Source organism: Schistocerca piceifrons, chromosome 3 (assembly GCF_021461385.2).
Source record: "Schistocerca piceifrons isolate TAMUIC-IGC-003096 chromosome 3, iqSchPice1.1, whole genome shotgun sequence".
Classification (NCBI taxonomy): Eukaryota; Metazoa; Arthropoda; class Insecta; order Orthoptera; family Acrididae; genus Schistocerca; species Schistocerca piceifrons.
The window spans coordinates 475,101,305-475,109,699 of record NC_060140.1 but is presented as its reverse complement, the minus strand read 5'-3'; the positions used below and the strand labels follow the sequence as shown (position 1 = coordinate 475,109,699).

Sequence of the window (8,395 nt, the reverse complement as noted above, 5' to 3'; positions counted from 1 at the left end):
GCGAAAATCGGGAATCTCAAAAGCGTCGGTGTTGAGAATGCTACATCAACATCGATTGCACCCGTACCATATTACTATGCACTAGGAATTGCATGGCGACGACTTTGAACGTCGTGTAGGGTTCTGCCACTGGGCACAAGAGAAATTACGGGACGATGGCTGATTTTTTTGCACGCGTTCTATTTAGAGACGAAGCGTCATTCACCAACAGCGGTAACGTAAACCGACATAGTATGCACTATTGGGCAAAAGAAAATCCACGATGGCTGCGACAAGTGGAACATCAGCGACCTTGGCGGGTTAATGTATGGTGCGGGAGGAAGGATAATTGGCCCCCATTTTATCGATGGCAATCTAAATGGTGCAATGTATGCTGATTTCCTACGTGATGTTCTACCGATGTTACTATAAGATGTTTCACTGCATTACAGAATGGCAATGTACTTTCAACATGACGGATGTCCGGCACATAGCTCGCATGCGGTTGAAGCGGTATTGAATAGCATATTTCATGACAGGTGGATTGGTCGTCGAAGCACCATACCATGGCCCGCACGTTCATCGGATCTGACGTCCCCGGATATCTTTCTGTGGGCAAAGTTGAAGGATATTTGCTATCGTGATCCACCGGCAACGCCTGACAACATCCGTCAGGGCATTGTCAATGCATGTGCGAACATTACGGAAGGCGAACTACTCGCTGTTGAGAGGAATGTTGTTACACGTATTGCCAAACGCATTGAGGTTGGCGGACGTAATTTTGAGCATTTATTGCATTAATGTGGTATTTACAGGTAATCACGCTGTAACAGCATGCGTTCTCAAAAAAATTGTTCAAATGACTCTGAGCACTATGGGACTCAACTTCTGAGGTCATCGGTCCCCTAGAACGTAGAACTACTTAAACCTAACTAGCCTAGGGACATCACACACATCCATGCCCGAGGCAGGATTCGAACCTGCGACCGCAGCGGTCTCGTGGTTCCAGACTGTAGCGCCTAGAACCGCTCGGCCACTCCGATCGGCATTCGTTCTCAGAAATGTTAAGTTCACAAATTTACATGTATCACATTGGAACAACCGAAATAAAATGTTCAAACGTACCGGCGTTCTGTATTTTAATTTAAAAAACGTACATGTTACCAACTGGTCGTCTAAAATTGTGAGCCATATGTTTGTGACTATTACAGCGCCATCTATCACAAGGCGAAAAAAGTGGTACAACGAAAACATTCATATTTCTTTACGTACTTCGCGAATATATAAAAATGGGGGTTCCTATTTAAAAAAAAAACGCAGTTGATATCCGTTTGACCTATGGAAGCGCCATCTAGCAGGTCAACCATCGGGCCATCTGGTTTCCCCCTTCAAGCTAGACAGTTCCGTTATTTGTAGTTGTTTCGTTTTATGCTTATTTCGTGAGATATTTGACCCGGTCACGATCAATGGAGCACACTGTGTAGTTCATCTGTCGTGGCAATGAGGGTTTTATTGCACAGTGATGTGTATTCGCGTACTGCACTATTCACAAGATGATCGATCCCTTGACATTCCTCCAGGAGTTAATCTATTACCCCTTCACTTAATCTCATCGACATATCTTGCGAGTTCTATGGAAAAAACTACGTAGACTTATTCAATACCTTATTCACGTGTTCTGCATTAGTCGCATTTCAGTTACCTTCAAGAAGCCCTTTGGTTTACACTAATCTCTCGGCCTACAAATTCTAAAATTCTGTAAATCTGCCATTATTCTGACGGCACCGATCGGTATTTGGTGTGGAAGAGCGCCAACGACAAAAATTTAATTTTTATGCAGTAGGAGCGACACATACAACATAATGTTAAACATGCTCACAGGACACGAGATTTTCGTATTCTCTCGCTCACTACACAGAAACCATTAGTGCTGCAGGAAAAATGAGCAGGATCTGTTTGCAGGAAATTTAATGTAGTTAAATTTTGTTCTTCGATACGTTTTCCCTCGAGGCAACAGTTTTCCAGTTAATCAAGAAAAATTTACAAATGTGACCTTCAAACGCACTACCACTCCAACACTCACCCCACACTGGTCAGGATTTCTAGTATGCTGTTCGTGACTCACCCTTATAAACATGTCGGATTAAATTTGAATACAATTGGGAAGAAATTTTCTATGGCCTTCATGAACAGCAAGTACGTAGGACAAAATTTGTAGTTTTGAAAAAAAAATATTCACTGCTTGACAATTGTTAAGGCACCGAGACAGGAATAATCACAGACAGTGATAGACGGCATTAATCACAGTACACACGTAACAGAGATGTAGTGGCATATTTTTATCGGAAAGTGGTAAATATTTCACCACATGGGCAAACAGGATAACAGACAAAAATAGCTTTCATGTTTGACACAGGTAAGACTCCCAACATAGAGGTCGACGTCGGGGTCTCAATAAGGAATATTTCAGCACCTGTTATTCACACTGCCTACCAAACTGTTGACAAGCCTTTAGAGAATATTGTCCCACTCCTCTCTCAAGGGGATTTCCAGTTCTTGCATGGTTGCTCGTTGAGAAACATGTGTGCCAGTAGCATCCCAGGCATACGATACAGTGTTTAGGTCCCGGGAGTGTACAAGCAATTCCATTAGTTCAGTATCTTCGCTTACCGGTATGTCCGACACCTCAGTCGTGCTGTGTGGGTGGGCGCTGTCGCCCGTAAACAGAACGTCGCAACCCCTAAACAGACAGGCATGATCCAAAACAACCTCCGTGCAAATACCGCTGTGCTGTAACTCTATCTCGTGCAGTGATATGCAGCGGTGTCCGGCCATTGTGCATAATGTCTGCCCTCACCATAACGCCTGAGCCGTATCGATGACGTTCATGACCATTCTGTGGTGTGTAACGTGTCCCTCTCTCTCCCCACCCTAACTGGTGGTCAAAATCACTTGCCACAATGAGGTTGGATTCGTCGGAAAACGTCGCTATCCACCACTGTTGCTGACCACAACCAACATGCTCCCCACACTAATGAACTCTTCCTAGATGATAGCGTGGTTGAAGTGGGGTCACTAATGAACTCATTATAATAAATGAAAAGCACCAGTTTACTTTTGTTCTACAATATTACTTTTATTGTTAATCGGTTTTCGGCTTACTAGGCCATCTTCAGATATTTACTGAGTATTATCACCAAAGAAGTTAAATGTTAGCAAACAACATTTATTATAATGTTGTTCTACCACCGACGGAAGATTCTGTTAACTCTTTATAGATGAAGGCGAGGTTTAAATGGGGTGAGTTTAATTGGCTTCCATGCATACAAAGCAGTCTGATTTAATCGCAGCGAAAAGGTTCTGGCAGAGACTCGTGTACCGGTAGTGGTTGCAAGGTCTGCAGCAAACTGTCTAGGTATGAGATGTCTGTCCCCTTTCCCCACTAGTGCTACGTATCGTTTCCTCTGCGACCACTGGCATGCCTCGGCATAGCAGTTTCACCTTCAGCGGTCTCTTTTGGACACATCCATCACTGTGGTCACAGCAGTGACGGTTTGTCCGGCTTCGAGCAGTCCAACTGCTCGTCCACGATAGTGAGCACTCAAATGATGTCTTGCAGACATGTTGCCGTGCCACACGGAATGTCACACTAATCGACTCCACCACAACGTGCGTGAAACACTGTACTGTATGAACTGTCGAATACATACTGAGCGTTCTACATTTCCTTTTACTGTCACGGGTCGGGCGATAGGAACAGTTGTCCGTTGCTCAGCAGCAGTTGGCAGTTGTTCCTTAGCTAGCTAGTTGTTCCTTAGCAATTGTCAGGCAGTGTGTATTGTGATTTACTTTAGGAAATATATGTATGTTTTACACCTCGTAGCTACGAGGGGCGATCAACAACGCAATTTTTTTTGGGACATCTACATCTACATTTATACTCCGCAAGCCACCCAACGGTGTGTGGCGGGGGGCACTTTACGTGCAACTGTCATTACCTTCCTTTCCTGTTCCAGTCGCGTATGGTTCGCGGGAAGAACGACTGTCTGAAAGCCTCCGTGCGCGCTCTAATCTCTCTAATTTTACATTCGTGATCTCCTCGGGAGGTATAAGTAGGGGGAAGCAATATATTCGATACCTCATCCAGAAACGCACCCTCTCGAATCCTGGACAGCAAGCTACACCGCGATGCAGAGCGCCTCTCTTGCAGAGTCTGCCACTTGGGTTTGTTAAACATCTCCGTAACGCTATCACGGTTACCAAATAACCCTGTGACGAAACGCGCCGCTCTTCTTTGGATCTTCTCTATCTCCTCCGTCAACCCGATCTGGTACGGATCCCACACTGATGAGCAATACTCAAGTATAGGTCGAACGAGTGTTTTCTAAGCCACCTCCTTTGTTGATGGACTACATTTTCCAAGGACTCTCCCAATGAATCTCAACAATTAATTTTATATGATCATTCCACTTCAAATCGTTCCGCACGCATACTCCCAGATATTTTACAGAAGTAATTGCTACCAGTGTTTGTTCCGCTATCATATAATCATACAATAAAGGATCCTTCTTTCTATGTATTCGCAATACATTACATTTGTCTATGTCAAGGGTCAGTTGCCACTCCCTGCACCAAGTGCCTATCCGCTGCAGATCTTCCTGCATTTCGCTACAATTTTCTAATGCTGCAACTTCTCTGTATACTACAGCATCATCCGCGAAAAGCCGCATGGAACTTCCGACACTATCTACTAGGTCATTTATATATATTGTCAAAAGCAATGGTCCCATAACACTCCCCTGTGGCACGCCAGTGGTTACTTTAACGTCAGTAGACGTCTCTCCATTGATAACAACATGCTTTGTTCTGTTTGCTAAAAACTCTTCAATCCAGCCACACAGCTGGTCTGATATTCCGTAGGCTCTTACATTGTTTATCAGGCGACAGTGCGGAACTGTATCGAACGCCTTCCGGAGGTCAAGAAAAATAGCATCTACCTGGGAGCCTGTATCTAATATTTTCTGGGTCTCATGAACAAATAAAGCGAGTTGGGTCTCACACGATCGCTGTTTCCGGAATCCATGTTGATTCCTACATAGTAGTACGTAGTGGAATGTTCTCGCTTGAACCTCTATAGTCACATGAAGTTCCGATAGGTGGCAGCGCTGTACTTAGCCTTCAAAATGGCGTGTTTAACGGAGGTGCTTTCCAAGCGGAGAGTTACCTTCGTGAAAACCCAGAGCATCGCAGATATTCATGGGCACTTGTAGAATGTGTGGAATTGCTTGGGCATTACGAAGCTAAATGTAACAATTTTTTCTCGGACATCGTCAGAGGCGATGAAACATGGGTTCATAGTTTCGAACTGGAAACAAAAAGGCAGTCTGTGGACTGACACCGCATCACTTCGCCTCCGATGAAAAAGTTCAAAGCCGCACCTTCAAACGGTAAAGAAGTGTCGACGGTCTTCTGAAACTCTGAACGGGGTTATTGTGTTTAATGTCCTCCCTCAAGGGGCAACGATCAACCGTGAAGTGTGTTCTTTCAAATGGTTCAAATGGCTCTGAGCACTATGGGACTTAACGTCTGAGGTCATCAGTCCCCTAGAACTTAGAACTACTTAAACCTAACTAACCTGAGGACATCACACACATCCATGCCCGAAGCAGAATTCGAACCTGCGACCGTAGCGGTCGCGCGGTTCCAGACTGAAGAGCCTAGAACCGCTCGGCCACTCCAACCGGCGAAGTGTGTTCTGCTACCCTCTTGAAATCGAAACACGACTTCAACGTGTTCGTACAGCAAAAATGCAAACGAACTTCTCCACGACAACGCAAGGCCTCGCTCGAGTCTGCGTACCCGAGAGGAGCCCACAAAACTTCACTCGACTGTTGTTCAAATGTGTGTGTGTGTGTGTGTGTGTGTGTGTGTGTGTGTGTGAATTCCTAAGGGACCAAACTGCTGAGGTCATCGGTCCCTTGACTTACACACTGCTTAAACTAACTTACGCTAAGAACAACACACACGACCAGGCCCGAGGGAGGACTCGAACCTCCGGCGGGGGGGGCAGCGAAATCCGAGGCCTCAAATCGCGCGACCACTCCGTGCGGAGACTGTTCTTCCTCATAGACCGTGCAACCCGGATCTCGCATCTTTCGACTTCTATCTGTATGGCCCAGTCAAAGATATACTACAGGAGAAGCAGCACGTGGGTGATAGAGAAGTTACTGACGCAGCAAGATATCGACCAATCGAGTAGTACCATGCGGGCAGTACCATGCCAGTAAAGTGGTGGCGTAAGGCCGTCGCATTAAACGGAGATTATGTTGGGACACACGGTTGTATAGCCAGAAGAGTGCAGAATACTACGGTGCATTGTAATCATGAATAAAACAAACCTCCTCGCAGTTATTGTACCCCTCTCGTGCGTTATTGCGTGACGAAAATGGGTAGGGACGTTGCAGAGTGAGCACAGCGTCCAAGAGAGATCGCGGTCCCCGACCTCGTCCCTCGCGGCAGCCCTACTTTCGCTCGCCGATGTGACGATCATCAGCGCTGACAAGCCGCCTCGGCTGGCCACCCACGCCGCTCTGCTTTCGCCGGCCCCCTGCAGCGCTACTTTGCAAAAGTTGACTGGCCGCCATTAGGCGGCATACACGCAGTTGGCGGAGCGGTTGCGCAGCCTGCAGATGGCCAGTTGACAAATGGCGCTTTCCTGGTAAGCGAAACGCCGCCTGGAGCAGTCTCGCGATACCGTTCCCACGCGGCCCGAGCGAGACGAGAACTAGCCGAGGCATTAACTAATGGTTCGCCTGGCAGAGAGGCAGGCTTGTGTCTACCGGAGTCTCGGATGCAATCCTTCGGGTACGGCTGGCGGTATTTGTTCGTGGACGAGTTTCATAGCTGTTCGGCTGTGATTCATTGCTGATCTTCTGCGGTTGCCGTATGTTTCATGGAAACTCGGTGAGCCTAGGCATTAGAACTTCCGTGTCACATACTTCCACATGCAGATAGTTACATCGAATCCCTGTGGTGAAACATCGCCTGATTACAACTTTGCTACAAAATATCCCTTGTAACGAGACCTTTAAGTAATTTCCAAGCAATAGCTTACTCAGTCCACGAATTTGTGTCATTCTGAAACAAAACTGAAGAGACATGCAAACTTTGACGTATAGCGAATCAACCATAAATGACCCTACTGTACAGGGTGTAGAAAACAAATGCAGTTCTGGAGGTCAGCGTGCGATTCTCCATCCAGATTAAAGACGAAAGTTTATCTAGCAAAATCAGATTGGGTGCGTTCTGAAAACACTTGACTGAAAATGACGAGCTGGCAACACTGTCACATCATCAAGCGCATTGGAATGTACAGAGAAACGTGTGTCACCCCACACTATCGTACCAGCCACCGTAGCTGATTGAGTCGGCTGCTGGATATCAAACCCACGTTCACCATGCAGCTACGGCTCGAAACCTCGTAAGGTTCCTTTCTTTGTTTTTTAATTATCCGTTCCCTATTGCTCGTCGTTTATGACCAGGACATCATTTTGTCACATGACAATAGCCTATCTCATGACAGAGGGATCCATCAAACTAAAATTAACTAAAAACTAAACTCCTCGCGCACAGGCCACGAAGGCCCACAGGTAGCGACTGGCCGCCGTGTCATCCTCAGACCACAGGCGTCACTGGACGCGGATAAGGGGCATGTGGGCAGCACACCGCTCTCCCGGCCGCATGCCAGTTTCCGAGACTAGAGCCGATACTTCTCAATCAAGCAGCTCCTCACTTTGCCTCACAAGGGCTGAGTGCACCCCGCTTGCCAACAGCGCTCGGCAGACCGGATGCTCACCCATCCAAGTGCTAGCCCAGCCCGACAGCGCTTAACTTCGGTGATCTGACGGGAACCGCTGTTACCACTGTGGCAAGGCCGTTGGCGATCCATTAAACTGCATGAACTTATCTACAAACCGTGCAGTGCACAACCATTACTGGTCCTGTCAAGTTCATGTAGGGCGGCTTTCCGATGGAGTACACAAACGATGTATACTTCAATATGAATTTGGTGCTAGGTACGTTCGAGAATCAAACCTGCTGCTGCACCTCTTGCATATGCTGCACGGTACTTTCAAAATGATCAGATGTTCAAATGTGTGTGAATTCCTAAGGGATCAAATTGTTGAGATCATCGGTTCCTAGATTACACACCACTTAAACTATCTTTAACTTACGCTAAGGACAACACACACATCCATGCCCGAGGGTGGACTCGAACCTCCGGCGGGAGGGACCGTGACACGGCGCCTCTAACCGCGCGGCCATACCGCATGTCTCGGTACCTTCAAAGGCGCCATCCCTATGAGAATGTTTTTCCTCAGATGGAGCAACGCCTTCGGGAAACCGGTAGTCTTCA

At 46.8% G+C, this 8,395-nt stretch overlaps 1 pseudogene; it reads right to left on the bottom strand.

Annotated features, from left to right (window-relative positions):
• Positions 1-7,802: 7,802 nt before the first annotated feature.
• Positions 7,803-7,920, bottom strand: LOC124790190 (annotated as a pseudogene).
• Positions 7,921-8,395: the final 475 nt, after the last annotated feature.